The sequence below is a fragment of the Manis javanica genome, chromosome 11 (genome assembly GCF_040802235.1).
Source record: "Manis javanica isolate MJ-LG chromosome 11, MJ_LKY, whole genome shotgun sequence".
In the NCBI taxonomy this organism is placed as follows: domain Eukaryota; kingdom Metazoa; phylum Chordata; class Mammalia; order Pholidota; family Manidae; genus Manis; species Manis javanica.
Window position 1 is genome coordinate 42,506,908 of NC_133166.1, and position 17,588 is coordinate 42,524,495.

General features: G+C 36.1%; 2 long non-coding RNA genes across 3 annotated transcripts in view; one reads left to right on the forward strand and one right to left on the reverse strand.

Moving 5' to 3' along the window:
• The window catches only part of LOC140844401 (uncharacterized), an 82,761-nt gene that overhangs the window by 35,479 nt on the left and 29,694 nt on the right, over positions 1 to 17,588 (forward strand). The window lies entirely within an intron of this gene.
• On the reverse strand, positions 12,368 to 16,746 carry LOC140844254 (uncharacterized). Its single transcript, XR_012122403.1, has 4 exons — positions 16,612 to 16,746; positions 15,902 to 16,017; positions 13,990 to 14,130; positions 12,368 to 12,989 (listed from the first exon to the last, which is right to left on the reverse strand). It is a non-coding gene; the product is annotated as an uncharacterized lncRNA (long non-coding RNA).

Sequence of the window (17,588 nt, forward strand, 5' to 3'; positions counted from 1 at the left end):
TCAAGTGTTGCTTCCTTAGGAAGTGTTCCCTCTTGCACATGACTAAAGAATGTAATCTTATTATTGATCAATTTTTTTAAATCCACTCCTCAGTTTTGATATGACATCTGAAATACCCAATTTCATTTTTGCCACAGTTGAGCTGAACATAAAGCTTTCAGACTGATGTTAACAAAATTGGCTTATACAGCCAAATGCCTTATTCTTTTTTTAAATAGTTCTTTAGAAAACTGTAGTTAACAGCTATGTTTAATCTTATCTCTTTTCAATTGACTACTCACAAAAAGTCAAGTGTCTCTTGAAGTCCTCAACTCAAATTATATTGCCTTGATGGTAAATGCAGAGATTTACTAAAGATTAACCATCATCTGAAGCCTATTTAAAGCCAGAACGTTTTCTATGTTCTCGTAGTATAAACCATAAAAGGCTGAAAATACCAGTTTCTTTGTGACTGAGTTTTTAGATCTTCGTGTGGAAAGCAAGGAAGTTCAATGAAATACACTATAGCTACGTTCATGAAATTGCTTCATGTTTTTAAATGTGAATATTTAAGATAAGTATATATATATATATTTTAACCCCTAAGTTTGTATCTACATGGAATATGGGAATAAGAAGCCTCAAGAGTTTGTAGTCTCTTGAAAAGCCGTGTAGGCAATAACATGACTGTAGAAAGCAGATGGTGTCCGCTCCTTACACCGCGCACCGGGCAGGTATTCTTCACATTGATGCATCTTTTCCCTTCTGGATGCACTGACTAGGACTGTCAGAGTTGGGCTGTGGGATTACAATTTTCCCCCCTTCCCCTTGGGGTTGCTCCACTTTCTGGCAGAGGAAAAGAGCCTGTCAGAGACAATGCATCTTAGCTCACAGAGCCTCTGAAATTTCTTGAGCACAAAGAATAGCACTTTCCAAACAATCCCTTAAATTAACTTTTGGTTTGGTTCTAATTATTTCTGGGGGCTATAATTTGGGCTCTTTCCAAGTGTCCTGTCAGGCTGTCTTAGCTGACCCAGTGGAAGGTTAAATTTCAAGTAAGTCTTCTTTTGCTCTCAACACTTCTCAGCTCAAAGGAAGGAGTAGAGTCTTACTGTCTGTGTATATACAGCACTTACATTATCAAGTATTTTATATCTATAACACTTGATATTCATTTTATTGAAGACGCTGCTCATATGTCACTTCCTCAGAGGATCTTTCTGGATCACCCCAGGACCCGTTCTTGTGCCTGCTTCATTTTTCACCACATTTTTTGCTATTTTATGTATTTATTTCATTTTTTTAAGTTATTCATTTCCTCTCTTTTCCACTGGAATATACACTTCAGAAAGGTAGGTAATTCTGTTCATCCTGTTCGCTACTATACACCCAATACGTAGAATTGTAACGGAATATTAGTGCTCAAATACATTTATAATTAGAAAGAGTCCTGCAGGGCAGATACAGAACATTTCTGCAGAGCAGATCTGACGGTAGTGAAACACAGTCTGTAGGGCCTCTTGATTTGCTCACGGTATAGAGCTAATGAGCAGCACAACCTATTTGCTTTTGCTGCCTTCTATCTGGGCACTTTTGAAGATTAATTTTGAACCACGATTTAATTACCTTGGTCATTTGAAAATATGGTTTGATATGCAGAGGAATCTGAAAACAATTTAGAGTCACTAACCTGCGAAAAGAATCTAATGCTTTTTTTATGGTAGGCAGAACATGAGCCATGTAGATAAACTCCCTTTGGGAATGCTCTGGACTCATGAAAGCTGTTCGCATTAGAAAGTTTAGTACCTCTGGGTTCTCTAAGGCAGGTATTTTGAAGGTTTTTAAAGAAAGCCTCTTGCTAAGCATCTGTCAGACAGATCTCCCACATCACTTCAATTTATGGTTTATTTTCATAATAACCAAAGTCATGGTACTCCATTCCATTTCCACTATGATTAATGCACATTTTGGAGAGGCCAAAAAAAATTACATAAATTTTCTACCTTTCTAATATCTTCAATTGTCCTTCCAAATGTATGATAAGCTTTCCCTCTTTATGATAATTACAGCTCCTATTTCGAGAAGAGATTTCAAACGTCAGCATTAACTGTACTGCCTCCTGTGTAGCTGGATTTTTAGAGCGATGCTTGTAAGCCTATTAGAATCCACACAGAATGGCATGTATCTATTTCTATGATAATGGTATACTTTTGAGGATCCTCACTAAACATAAAATATAAACATGTGGGTAATGTGCTTGGCTGATTTTTTAAGAATATCATTTCACTATCGGAACTCTCAAGGATTCCCTCAAAACAGTTGACTTTACCTGCCCTGTCAAAGCAGCAACCTTGAGCTAACCTGAAGCAGAGTTTGAAGAGGTTCTCCAGCTGAGACCATACTCAAGGGGCAGTTTTCCATGACTCCTTCCAAAGCTGCACAAAACACAAAGCTAACATAATACGTGTTTCAGCTCTTGGTAATGAAAACCAAGTGTGCTTTTCACCCAGCAGCCTTTCAATTTTACTTATTTCTCTTAAGCCTGGAAAAGGGGAGCAAATTGCCACAAGGCTAAAAATATCTCCAATGCACGAATTTTTGTCCTTTTTTGAAGCTCAGTAAAGGGCCTATCTTGATGTGAATTGTTTCCTCATTTCCCCCTGCAGACACTTTTCAGACTGAACAGCGACACATGCCTTCTCTGCAGTGTGCGCCAGCCCCACAGAAGGTCATAAGAGAGCCTTTCTGGAGGGAACCTGAGTGTCCTTGCTTGCATGCTCTGATTTCAGCAGAGCCCCTAAGCAAAATCTGTCCCAATTTCCCCTTTCATTTTTCACTCCTCTCCAAGGGATTGGCCTTGCCTCTTGGACTGATTTCATAGTGTCTTAGTTTAGACTAGGAACACTGATGTTCAAACTGCCTGGAATCAAAACCTGGTTGACTATTTATTAGATGTGTGACTTTGAACAAGTTACTTAACCTCTCCTTACCTCATTTTTCTCTTTTCAAGTGAAGATTATAACATACCTTAATCTTAAGATGACTGTGCTTAAATCATTAAATATCAAGCTCTTTGACCAGGAACCTAGCACAGGGAACCTGCTATGCAAATAACTGCTATCACCTAGTCACTGTGTACACACACATGTATTCACACACACACATTCCCATTAACACGAATTGGTGGCTTCTTTGGTCTATTTCTTAAAAGTCCTTATTTCTCTTATTAGTCTCATTATTCACTGATTTGATATGCTGGATATTATAATGCATGATGAGAGATTCTCAGGTAAAGGCTTGATCAGTGTAAATGTTCCATACTTCTCTACACTGCTTAACCCAGTGTTTAAAGTGGTCAATGAAATACTTCCAAGTCATTCCTAGGCTCAAATATTTACCCTACTGTTGAACAAAAACAGATTCCTTATTCCCTGAGGATTCCTTGAACTTTATGCAACTTATATTTTATTCATGTTATTTCCTCTATTATCAATACCTGTCTAAATCTTTTCCTTTAATGACCAAAGCTTACTTCTATTATGAAGTTTTTCTCTAATTTTGTAGTCAAAATGATTTTGTTCCTGCTTCAATTGCAGTTTGGTTTAGATTTCTATCTCTGTCTTTAAAAAAAAATACTCTTTGTGGGGTGCAATTTACCTAGATACAAACGCTCAAATTTATGTTGCAGTTCTAAGTTTACAGAGTTTTGACAAATGCATATACCTATGAAACACACCCCATAGTTAAGAAGATTTCCTTCACTCCACCAAGTCACTATGAGTCTCTTCCAGGTAAATCCCCACCATGTGTCTCAGGTAAATCTGTTAGGATGTCTATCATCACAACTTAGACTTGACTGTTTTAGAACATCTTATGGATCAGACAGTAGCTACTTTTTTATATGTGTTAGTTATGGATTAAAGAACTCCAGACCAAGTCACCATAGAGGGTATTCTAGCGTGAGAGAGATTATTAGTCTCTCCCTATTACATAATGTCTATCTTAAGTGTCTCTTATGGAATATGTTGGAGATACCACAGTGCCTGGCAGCGTACCTTATAAGTAATTCTCCTCCTCACATGAATTCTGTTTTCTCCCTATGTTTAAGAGTTCACCTAAAGCTCACTTTACATTGTAATCATGAAAGACTAACCCCCGACCTTGAGGAGAAACAGGCTAGGCCCAGACACTGCTTTATCTTGTATGCTATTCAAAGTCTGCCTAGAGCACCTCAAAGAAGCTTCACATAAAATGATACTCTTACAGTGTTTACAGAAACCATAGTCAAATGACAAGTGCATAACTTAGAAAATGCTATGCATTATCCTGCTTTCACTGAATGGGTAATATCTGCTTAATATGTATAAGTAATTCAGCTTCCCCAAAGTATATCATCTTGTCAAAATAAATTTTCAAGTCCCTGTTGGCTATATGTTCGGTATGCTGTTGAAGGAGAACTTTCATGCATTTGGAAGGAAGGGAATCTAAGACATTCAGCATTGGTAGCTTGGAACTGTAAATCTATGGAGAGTACACAAATTCAGAACATGTATAGAATTCTTTTAATTTGAATTTTTAAATCAAAATTACATAACAGTCACAAGAGTTTTGCCTACATCTGTAGTCTACTTTGGAAGGTCATACATTTATTTCTTGTTACAAGACGTTCTGTTTGGTTCAAGCACAAAGTTATGGAAAGCCAGGAAAGTCTTTAAATAGATTCAGTCATTTTCAATACATTACCCATGCTGATTACCCAGTCCCAATATCCCATCTATACTCAAATAACCAAGATATGCCACAGTTGAGGAAAGTGCTTCAACTCCAAAACAAACCCTTTAGAAAGAAGGCATTCTAAAACTGTAAGCAATAAACAACATGGTTTGAAAAGGAACATAGCTTGTCAAAGCCACTTTACACACATGGAGTAAAAGTTCAGATGTACTGATACACACCAAAACTCACATAGGTACAGTAAATACATTGAACATTAGCTGCTTTAATGATATCAGCCCTGTGAAGAATCCAGCCCATCAGAAATGTGCATTTATTATTCCTGTGCCAAACACAGGGTCTATAGTATCAAATATGACAGACACCTTTCTTGCTTTCACAGGACAGACACATTAAGAAATAATTACAAAAATGGTCACTAAATTTATTTGACATGTGAAAAACTCTCTGAGAGTATTTAAAATCTTCTAAATGCAAGGATTCTTGTGACAGACTGTTACTCAGGACTTTGACTCTTATGCAGCAATCATGGTTATGCACTTTCTTGGTCTGTAGTAGTTCAAAAATGAAGCTAGAAGAGATCTGCTGGAGGCATTAGTGTGTGCTAATTTTAGCATCTTTTGCAATCTGAATAGGCTGAGAATTTTCCAAATCTTCAAGTCCTTGTTCTTTTCTTGCTTAACAATGCTTTCCTCAATTCTATCACTTTCTTCTTGCATTTTGTTATAAGCAGAAAGAAGAAACCTGCTCACATCTTCAACACTTTACTGTGGAATCTCCTCAGCTATATATCCAAGTTCTTCATTTATAAATTCTACTTTCCACCTAACTGCAGGTACTAAATCAGATAAGCTTTCTGCCACCATATACAAGGATCCCTTTCCCCCGTTTCTAACATTTCTCCTTTCTATCTGCAGAATTACTAGCAACACCTTTAGTGTCCATATTCTTATTGACAACCTCTTCATGACGATCTAGGCAACCTCTAAGATGGTACGTGTCTTTCTTTCTGTACTCTTCATTTCTTCTTCATATCTCACTAGCACAGTCATTCATATCTATGTTCCTACTAATAGTTTATTCAAAGTAATCTAGGATTTTTCTATCATGTTCCTCAGAATTCTTCTAAGTCCTGTCCATTGCCCAATTCTAAAATCATTATTGCATTTTTAAGTCCTTGTTACATAAGCGCCCCACTTTAAGGTCACAAAATTTGTATTAATTTCCTACTTCTGCTATAATAAATTATCATAAGCTTCATGGTTTAAGTATATAAACTTGCTGTGTTACAAATCTGAAGGTCAGAAATCTCACAGAGATCACCCTAGGGTAAAAACAAACTGTTGGTAGGGTTGCATCTTTCCAGAGTTTTTAAAAGAGCCTGGCCGTGTCCAGCTTCTAGAGGTCACCCTCTTTCTTTGACTCATGAGCTCCTTCCTCCATCTTCAAAAGTCAGAAATGTTGGGCCAGCTCCCTCTCTTGCTGCCGTCTCTCCAGTTCTCTTTTCTGATTACCTCTTCAAGTTTTAAAGACTGACAATTACATGGGGCACACTGGGATAATCTAGGATAATTTTCCTATTTTAAGACCAGCTGATTAGCAACCTTACTTCATTGTGCAATCTTTGCTCTTCTTTGCCTCGTGACCTAGCAGATGCACAGACTCTAGGGATTAGGACATACATCTTTTTGGAATGAACACTGCTTACCACAATGCTCAATTTTTGTCTTCTCTAAAAGAGATTTTACTGATATGATTTTAACAGGCTGGTTTTAAGACTTAATGAATTTAAAATGACATTTATATATGGAAGCTTTTTGCATGCTATAAAGTGGCATACAAATTTAAGTTATTCTGATTTTATGATTTCATTTGTTTTCGGATTGTATGGTAAGGATGTTTGTTAGACATGTCTAAAGTTTTTTTAGAATGGTATGCCTTTAACATGATTCTATTTGCCAATTAAGATGATAAAACTGGGAAGAATGATTAATAATAATAACAGCATTTACCATTGATTGAATAGATAAACTAGGCATATATCAGGTTCATTTCACACATTAGTTCCAATTCTCATAACAATCACGCAAATTAAGAATTACAGTCTGCATTTACAGATATTGAAACTGAAGCCAAGAATAGTCAAATAATCCAACTTAGCAAAATCACAGTTACTAGAGCAGCAGAGGCAGAATTTTCACTTCAGATTCTATATTCTTCTCATTACTACACTTTTTCTTTCTTGTAACATGAGAAAGAATAAAATGTTTATTTTGAATCTACTGAAACTCATCTTGTTTTTGAAAGAATAAAAATCTATTCTGGCAGAAAAACTTTCAGGTAAAAATTTTTTAAATGTTATTTTGAATATAATTATACTTAATTTTAAATATATATATATATAAGTATATAATATAACCAATATTTATTTTACATATGCAAGGGAATAACACCAACCTAATAAAAAGGAGACAGTGGTAATAAGCAGGTGAAGGGTCCAATTAAGAATAATTTCAGGAAAGAGGTAGTTTTGAGAAAGCTTTTAAGGCAAGGAATGGAATCGACCAAAACCAATTGGTGGTTGGAAAAGAGTTATATAGATTGGAACTGCAAAAAGAGGGACCACCAAAAGTGAATACAAAAAGGTGAGACATTTTAGATACACTTACTGACATGTTGGCTGACACATAGGTTGCATGATGTGTGAAATAAGGCTTGGGAGGCAGGGCAGAGAGAGATTGCTCAGAGATTTCACCATTAAGTTGTGGAGTTCACATTTAATTTGGTAGATATTTGAGAGCTTTGGGAGACCTTTGAGTTAGGGGAGATTGCATATAATAGAATTTATATTAAAGATTCTGGAGCTTTCATTTTTAAAAACCTTGAGTATCTAACTTACTGAAAAATTATGATTCAACAAGTGAAGATTTTGAAAGACTGATTCAGGTGTTTGATTTTTGTCTTTTCATTGGCTTCCTGAAATGATAAAAATGTTTCACTTTCAATTGTGTATAATGACATGATTATATAATATGCAATCTTTTACTAGGAAGAAAAGGTTTTCCTGGACTGTGTTCCCTATTCAAGGGAATTTTGGTTGGGATGAGGGGCAGCGTTGAGGCGAAATTCCTAGCTACTCCACTGACTAGTGGAGGAAAAGGCAGCTGTTCTCCAAAATTGCAGTGAGAGGCAGACCAAGCCAGGGAAACGGGAGCCCAGGAGGTATGGGATTGGATCCCATTTGCTTCTTTCACCACCCGTGTAACCTAAAGCTAGTTATTAGTTGAATTTTCAACCCCTCAGTTCTTTCCTCTATAAAATAGCAACTATAAAACACTTTTGTCAAAGTTCTTTATTTGTTTTGTTTTTGTTTCGTTTTATTAATTAGGATGTGAAAAGGGTTGGCATAGAGTATAGTACTAAATAAGATCGTTTGTTACCAGATGTATTTCAAAGCTTGCTTAGAAGAATTTCTATTTTTAGATACAGGTTAATAAAAACTATAAAAAATGTCAAGTGTATTTTTAATGCTTTTATATTGTCATGTTTATACAGAGCTGAAATAATTTCCAGTTTTATGACATTTAATATCCTATGTGTTAATACATTTGTTACTTCATTATGAAAGCACATATAAACACGTTTTCACTGCTGCTCAGTATGAACACTTTCTGTGTAATAAGCAACTTAGATCACAATTATAGGCTACAATATAGATCTGTGTTAGAGTGGAGCTTAAGAAATTTGAAAATAATTTCCTACTTTGAGGGAATTAGTGAAATCTGGAAATGAACATGAATCCCTTTTTTTTAATATACTATTAATTCACATTTCATTATACTTGTCTGTCATGGGTGTTACTTCTTTTCTGCCTCCTTCCTTTTTTTTCTTCCCAGTATTTAACTTTCAAATGTTTCTCCATTAATATTTTCACTTGGAAACATGACCTTATCATTGATCTACACATAGTTTACACTTTCAGTTCCCCTTGGATATCAGGATTTTAAATTATTTAAAAAAATTAAACTATAATTATTTTTCTACAATAGGTTTTGAATCATACTCGCAGAGCTTTTAGTTTCTTAATCCATGGTAGTTTGATACTGTAGGCCTCTTTCTTCCAATCATTAGTCAGAGAATGCTCTTTCTGGGCTTCTCAGTTCACCTGCTAATGCTAGAACACACTGTTCACGATCATCAATTCCACAGTCTATAGATTTTACTTTAGTTTTGGCAGCTGTGGACAGTAAGAATATTTCTACTTGGGTGGCCAAATCTTGTTTTTTCTTTGCTCTTGAGGGAGTATAGCTCTGTCCCAATTCCAGAGACTCTTAAATTTATCTTTTGTTTTTTCATGTGAAGCTAATATTTGTTTGTATCATGATGATGTTTAGCCAGGGAAAATATTTAGGTATATTCACAAGGAAAAATTTAGAGCAATTTTTCAAAAGTTAATAAATATCTATAGCCCTTTCATTTGAAAAAAATTGAATGTAATTCTGAATTCATCTTATTACGCTTTCTAAAATGATGTCCCTCTCACACACATATACAAACATATTTAATATTCCATTATAGTCCCTCTAAAATTAAATTTTTTTATTAAGGTATTATTGATATACACTGTTATGAAGGTTTCACATGAGAAAACAATGTGGTTACTCCATTTACCCATATTATCAAGTCCCCACCCATACCCCATTGCAGTCACTGTCCATCTTCAGATTCACTATGTGCCTTCTCTGTGGTACACTGTTCTCCCCATGATCCCCCACACCATGTGTACTAAACATAATAGCCCTCGATCCCCTTCTCCCTCCCTCCCCACATGCCCTCCCACACCCCTCCCCTTTGGTAACCATTAGTTCCTTCTTGGAGTCTGTGAGTCTGCTGCTGTTTTGTTCCTTCAGTTTTGCTTCACTGTTTTACTCCACACATGAGGTAAATCATTTGGCACTTGTCTTTCTCCACCTGGCTTATTTCACTGAGCATAAAATCTTCCAACTCTGTCCATGTTGCAAATGGTAGGATTTGTTTGTTCCTTATGGCTTAATAATATTCCATTGTGTATATGTACCACATCTTCTTTATCCATCCATCTACTGATGGACACTTAGGTTGCTTCCTTTTCTTGGCTACTGTAAATAGTGCTGTGATAAACATAGGGGTGCATATATTTTTTTGAATCTGAGAACTTGTATTCTTTGGGTAAATTCCAGGGAATGGGATTCCCGAGTCAAATGGTATTTCTATTTTTAGTCTTTTGAGGAACCTCCATATTGCTTTCCACAATGGTTTAACTGGTTTACATTCCCACTAGCAATGTAGAAGGGTTCCCCTTTCTCTGCATCGCCAGCATTTGTTGTTCTTAGTCTTTTTGATGCTGGCCATCCTTACTAGTGTGAGGTGATATCTCATTGTGGTTTTAATTTGCTTTTCTCTGATGATTAGTCATGTGGAACATCTTTTCATGTGTCTGTTCGCCATCTGAATTTCTTCTTTGGAGAATTGTCTGTTCATATCCTCCGCCCATTTTTTAATTGGGTTATTTGCTTTTTGGGTGTTGAGGCATGTGATTTCTTTACATATTTTGGATGTTAACCCCTTGTCAGATATGTCGTTTACAAATATATTCTCCCATACTGTAGGATGCCTTTTTGTTCTGTTGATGGTGTCCTTTGCCATACAGAGGCTTTTTAGTTTGATGTAGTCCCATGTGTTCATTTTTGCTTTTGTTTCCCTTTCTCTATGAGCCTCTAAAGTTTTTAATATACATCTCCCATTCCCAGAATGCATATTTTGTCAAACTAAATCAGATCTCAGATGCATTCTAATGAATCTGAAGATATCCAGTCAGCCATTTCTGGAGAGATGTGGTATCAGTTAACATAAAGATGACAAATGTAACCTTATTATAAAAATTATATAGATCTGAAGAACATAGGTAGATACTAAATTGGTAGCTTATAAAGTTATTTCAACTTCAAAACTCACTATTGGCAATTCCTTGGAAATCTATAGGATTGTTGTCAATTTTTTAACATATTTATCAAGTTTCTTTAAAATATGTGCTATAAAATATGTGAACAATCTTAATTTCTGGCTCTATATATTTCAAACCTTTCTACCCCATTACCCACATGCCACACATTGTAGGACATAATCATACTGCAATGCAACTTTGACCCTTTGTTTAATGTCATTTTGCCAGATGTTTTTGCACAATGAGCGGTGGGAGTCTACAGAGCCATTCTTATACCCAGACACCTAATGTACTTATATGGAGATAAGACTTCACATACAGGATATCTCACTAAGCCCACACTAAATGTTTTTCTAGGTCAACCTTTTATTAACTGAATCTCAAAACTGCCCATAATGACTATAACAGTTTAGTCTAAGAGAAGTGGGAAATATACAGGAGACATAGTTGATTGTGGATAAGATATTTTATTTTTTGAAAATTTGACAAGATAACAAGACCATGAAAATACATTTTCTTTAGAGAGCCTTCTAGAACCTTAGAAAAGGTCTGTGCAGGTGAGGGTCTCTGGAGCTGTTTCATTAGTTTCATGTAAGTATGGGAAAATACACAAGTAAGACTGGGAGTCAGAAGTCTATCATAGCTTTGCTACTCACTTGTATGGCATTAGGTTATGACTCAAGGTCTCTCAGCTCAAAATTCCTAACTCAGGTGTAAGGTCTAAAGTTAAGGCTGTTATTACTATGATATCCAGTAACTGGGATGACCTTAAATGACCTACCACAAGCTTCCCTCCCCATTCTGCTCATAGATGAGATCCCCTAGCTAGATAACCCTTCTCATCAGGGGGACCTGACATAGTTCCTGCTTATCCCTGAGTAGTGGGTTTCAGTCCCTGACATCCCACAGCATTATTCAAAGAAGCCAATCTATCTACACATGGAACATGGAACCAGGGGTCATGTCACCCTCTTGATACTATTATTTTACAAACAAAGAAACTGAGAATAGAACATAAAAGAATAACCCAGACTGAACACCTAGTGCTACTCTTTAATCACTTCAATGGCCAACTCCAGTTTATTCTGAAATCTCAAGACTCACATAGCAGTGTGAACACATCTAATTTTTTTAGGGGAAGCAGTAGTATTTTCTTCTTTTCTCTCTTAGTCCCCACTTGCAGCCCTGCTACCTCAAGAGATGTTTCCCTTACCTCTGGAAAAGGTCAGTTGCAAACCTCTGCTGAGACTGTAACTTTCCAGCTCACTTACTCTTTCATTGTGACAGAATTTCCCAGAATGTCACCTACGTCCCACAGGTTACCTTCTTGTTGTCCTTTCCTTCTCCCTGAAAGAAGCATGTGACCTCACTCCATTCTGGGTCTCTCTCATGTGAGACCGGCATCTTAGCCTCCTTATAGATGTCCATCCCAGCACTCATAAACCAACATTCCATGAGACTATTTGTTATTTGCATAGAATACCGCATGAAAAACCAAGTGGTCTATTTTCTGTCATCAGGGAAGGAATTTCTGGTCTTACGTTTGTTAAAGCCTGTTGAGGCACCCTAGAGACTGTTCAGAATTTAGCAAGCCTGAGCAGGAATATTGCCAACATACTTGGTAAAAGAATCTCAAAAGAAAATGAGTTTTGAACACTTGATTTTGATCGTTCTTGTTATTTTTTATTTTTGTCTCCACCGTAATGAATAAAGTAACTATTTCCTCCATTAGAGCACAGAATGAAATTGTGGCAATATATATACTCTTCTGTATAATGGTAGATATGCTCCAGGGCTGGAAGACTCTTAAAAAATCTACGTCTCTTGATGAGCAGGTGTGGTGGGCAGAGCCGTGAGGAAACAGGGCAGCACAGGGAGATGCAGGAGAGTCGGGGGAAGCAGGAAGCTGTCAGAACTGGCCTGGTGTTACAGCAGGGATCCAGAGTAGAGGGGTGGGAGATGGAAGAGAGCATGATGGGAAGGCAGGGATTCTTGGGTGGAGACTTGCATAGATTTGAAAATTTATGTTTAATGTTATAATGATATGCCTTGCTCAGAGAGAGCTTGAGTGAAAAATCAAAGCTACAAAAAGATTAGAGCCCAGCTTTAGAGAATATGTGTATCTATTAATTAAGAATTTCTAAAAAAGTCCTTTGATTCTAATCTGCCATAATTGATCATGTTTGCCTGCTCTTAATTCTTTGGTATAATAGAAAAAGTTAAAATGCATCATTTTGAATTCCATAACATTGCTCAGCCATGACATACGCAGCAAGATGTAATCAGGATTTTCCTTTAAGAGAAAGGAATAAAAAAGGAAGAAAAGTCATAATGCTTTAAAATTCTTACACACTAAGTGAGCACCCTTCTGTATCTTGCAATAAGCAAGATGAATGTTGATTATATTAATAGAATCAATTGAACAGATAAAAATGCAATGGTGTGAGATGCTTGGAATATGTTCTTTTTGAAGAGCATGAGTTTTAACAATGGATGACCTCTGTTTATACTGAAATAATTTCCTGCAACTATCAACAAAGCTGAAAGCTCACTTCTTATTCTTCTTCAGCTTAGGGCTAGGGGTACAGTGTATAGCATATTGTGAAGACTTTTGCTCCTGAATGAGACTCCCTGGGATGGAATCCTATTTCCCCAACTCACCTGCTCTATGATCTTGGCTATCACTTCACTTTTCTAAGTTTCAGTTTCTTTACATATTAAAATTGAGATAATTTAAGAATGCTTTAGTTGAGAGCATAAAATGATAAAGCCGTTAATAGATGTTAAATGCTCTATAACTGCATTTATCTTGTTTATGCCATGTATATAGAGAACATATTGTACCTTATGTTTTGTCTGACTCTGTACAAGCAATCTTGCTTCATAATGTTGTGCAGAAAATGGAAGTTCCTATGACCAGCATCCTCACGGGATCCTAAACTGCTTGATGATGTAATTGGCCTACTGCTAGGCTACTGCTTCCACACCCATAGGCTATTATTGACTGAGGCACTGTATGAAGAGCTCTTCCCAGTGCTGTAGGTGAAGGCAGAGAAAGGTGGATGAAGGACCTGCAGACTGCTGGATGCAGACATGATTCTAGTGCTTGTTCTACCACTGTGAGAATGAAGCCTGGTATAAACACTTTTACTCCTAGAACATTCTGTTGTCATTTCTTGGTCTCACTGAATACAGAGTGAACTTGCCTGGGACTGAACCCCTCAGACAGGATAAATGTGCTATCCATTTTGAATTAGAAAGCCCAGGGTTTGAGTTCAGGATTCCATACTTACTGTTGGATAAAGCTTCTCTATGCTTCAAGTTTTTTGATTGTTAAATAAAAACAACCATAGCATTAAATGATTCACAAAATCACCCATCCCATAGTGGCACTTATGTCTCCATTCTTTTCTTTTAGTCTTTCCTGAATTTTGCTGTAGAGATATACAATCAATAATTTTAGTAAGTCTAATATTAAAATAGAGTTGGAAATAAGTTCAAAATACATCACTCTGCCCAACTTTCCATTTTTAATGCTCAGGAAGATTGTAAGGCACAATGACTTTGAATGTCCTGTCTTATTAAAAAATATATTTATTCCTTTTGCAATGCTTATTAAGTTATGTTATTTTTATTAAAGAGATATTTATCCAGACTCAAGCTAAATTTTATCATGCTTTCTGAATATAAGGCCTTATGTGGGGAAGATGAAGGATTTATATTTCCTTTACCAAATTTATAATATTCAAAATTCAGAATTTTTAAGTTTGGAATAGAATTCCAAAATGTTTAATAAAGTTCAAATAATTCCAGTTCAATAAGAGATGATGAATGTCAAGTAATGTGAGGAGCTTCCAAAGAGAAGGCTGAAGGAGACTTGTCAGAAGGCCTGCCCAAGCATTTACAGACTCCTTGGAGAAGACGGTGCTTGGGAGGACACCTGAGGCCTAGACTGGGTGTGTAGTGGTAGAGGACAGCCAGAACAAAGTTAAGCTTTAGGCCTTCATTATTGCTGTGTAATGCAACTCTCATAAGTTAGTGGCATGACAATCATTTTATTGTCCTCACAGACTCTGTGGGACAGATATTTTGGCAGTGGCTTATCTTTGCTCCATGATATTAGGGCCTCAGCTGGAAGACTCAAAGGTTTGAGATGTGATGGCTGGAAGAAGGAATCATCAGGAAGTTTCTTCACTCATATATTGGGCACGTGACTACAGTGACTAGAAGGCTGGGTTTACCTAGAGCTTAAATTGGAACACCTACACATTCCTTGTCATGTGGCCTAGGCCTCTCAAGCACGGTGGCTGGATTTTGAGAGAAGCTACCCCAGAGCAAGTGGCCCAAAAGAAAATGGTGAAATTGCATGGCCTTTTCTCTCCTAGAATAAAAAAATGTAGTGTTATTTCTAATGCATTCTATTAGTTATATGGGGGCCACGAAGGCCAGCTAGATTCAAGGAAAGGGACATAGACAGATTGCAGGCTTATTTGAAAACCATGATACAGAGAAAAACAGTGACTTTATCTTCTGATTTCTCATATCAATAAATATGAGATATATAGAATGCATATTTCAGAGGTGGATGGTAGTATTTAGGAAACAATGGTTGTATATGCTCAGAAGCAACTAACCTTTCCCAGTTCTTTGTGAATCTCCTACTTTTTAACTGGGTCCCAATTAAAAATGTAGAAGTTGGTTCAGAAGGTTAGAAATAAATAGTAAACTAAGCGGTCAGGAAGACTGTTTAAAAGGTCAGAATATTGGCACTATTGGGGAAAGATTGGTGGGAAATATTTCAAATATCAGAGAGATGAACAATTTTTCTTAGAGATAAACAGTTGGCTTTTGTGATCAAAGGCGAATTTTGTCAATAGGCTTTTTTTTTTTTTAAGGCAAATGACAAAAGGCCTTTCTGTATCTCTCATATAGAAATCACCTGTGATATTCATTAAAAGCAGACCCTCTGGGTATTATTTAATTTCTTCCATGTGTTAAAAGACAAAGATCTTTAAATTTAAATTAAGTTAATTTTGCCTAGTTTAACTTTGACAGTAGGAGCATATCCCTGCCACTACTTAGATAGAATTCTGTTGAATCAGAGAATCAGAGAATCTTAGAACATCAAAGGTCACTGGGAATCATCTATAAAGTCTTTGTGTCTTATACTATATGGGTAATGAAAATCAGAGTTAAGTGACTTACCCAAGATCATAGAGGGAATTAACAACACAGCTTCCAATTTTAGAATTTTTTTCAGTGTTTTGAAGTACTTCTACCTATCCTTTTTATGTCTCATTTTTCCCAGATCTCAAAGTTTTCTGTCATTAAGAAAAAAAAAACAGTTCTGTCAGACTGCAAACATTCTTTCTCATCAAGTTGTAAAAAGCAGTTTTAATACCATATTCTGACAAAACAAAAAACTCATTATTGTGACCTTGTCCCAACTTTTAAAATGAGGGATGGCTGTCATTAAAGTTGATGTTAGATTTCCTGTTTTGGAAAGATTTGGATGGCAGGCAGCCATTCAACATCTTATTGTTAAATTTGCAAATGATTTGGAAAATACAGGAGTTATTTAGCATTTTATTCATAATGTAGAATGGCTAAGCAGAGAGAAAAAGCACTTACTGACAATTTAAGTAATTTATATAGGTTAATAAATAAAACTTATTTTATTCTGCCTTGGTTTTAAAATAGTTTCACAACACATCTGAGATAATCATCAAGTCACATACATTATTTTAAATTGAATTAAATTAAGCTAAAACTTTGCTTTCATCAATAATAATTGAATAATAAATGAAACAACTTCTACTGCTCTTTCTCATTTACTAATTGGTTGATTGATTGATTCAATAAATGGCTATTGAGTCCCTGTTATGTGCTAAGAGGAAATAGGGGCAGAAAGTTACCTTAAGTACCTCCAAGTACTTTTCTAAGAAATACATTTCTTCTTATTCAGCTTGAATTCCATAGTTCATATTTTTAATTGTTTTTTTTCAACCATTCCCAAATCTTTACCCGTTTCTTTTCCCTTTGTCACACTCTCCTTGGCTAACCTCCAAATCAAATTTGTCAGTGAGCTATTGCCGTAAGAATACTCTGCAGCAAACCATTCCAAAAGAACTTTTCAAACAATTCTTTTCATTATTGCATCTGTGAATCAACTAGAACTGAGTGGATCTCAATTTGGTTCAGTTGAGGGTTCTTCCCAGGTCTTTTCTATGTGTCTGTGACCTCCTTGAACCAGCAGTAAACCAAGTTTTGCTCTTCCCAGGGGAAAAGGCAGGGGAATAAAGAGCAATAGCAATCGTGAAAACAAAATTTAAGTCCCTGGTAACTTTGTCTGTCATCTGATTGGACAAAGAAAATCCTCCAATGTGCAGACTGGTCTGACTTTATATTCATGACAATTAATCTCAAACAGGAACACAGTGCTGCTTATATGTTGTTCAGTGTCTCTGTCTCTTTACTTATTTTCTGCCTGGTTGATCTGTCCTTTGGAGTGAGTGGTGTGTTGAAATCTCCTAAAATGAATGCATTGCATTCTATTTCCCCCTTTAATTCTGTTAGTATTTGTTTAACATTTGTAGGTGATCCTGTGTTGGGTGCATAGATATTTATAATAGTTATTACCTCTTGTTGGACTGACCCATTTATTATTATGCAATATCCTTCTTTGTCTCTTGTTACTTTCTTTGTTTTGAAGTCTATTTTGTCTGATACAAGTACTGCAACTCTTGCTTTTTTCTATTAGTTGCATGAAATACTTTTTTCCATTCCTTTATTTTCAGTCTGTGTATGTCTTTGGGTTTGAAGTGTGTCTCTTGTAGGCAGCATATAGATGGGAATTGTTTTTTTTATCTATTCAGTAACTCTATGTCTTTTG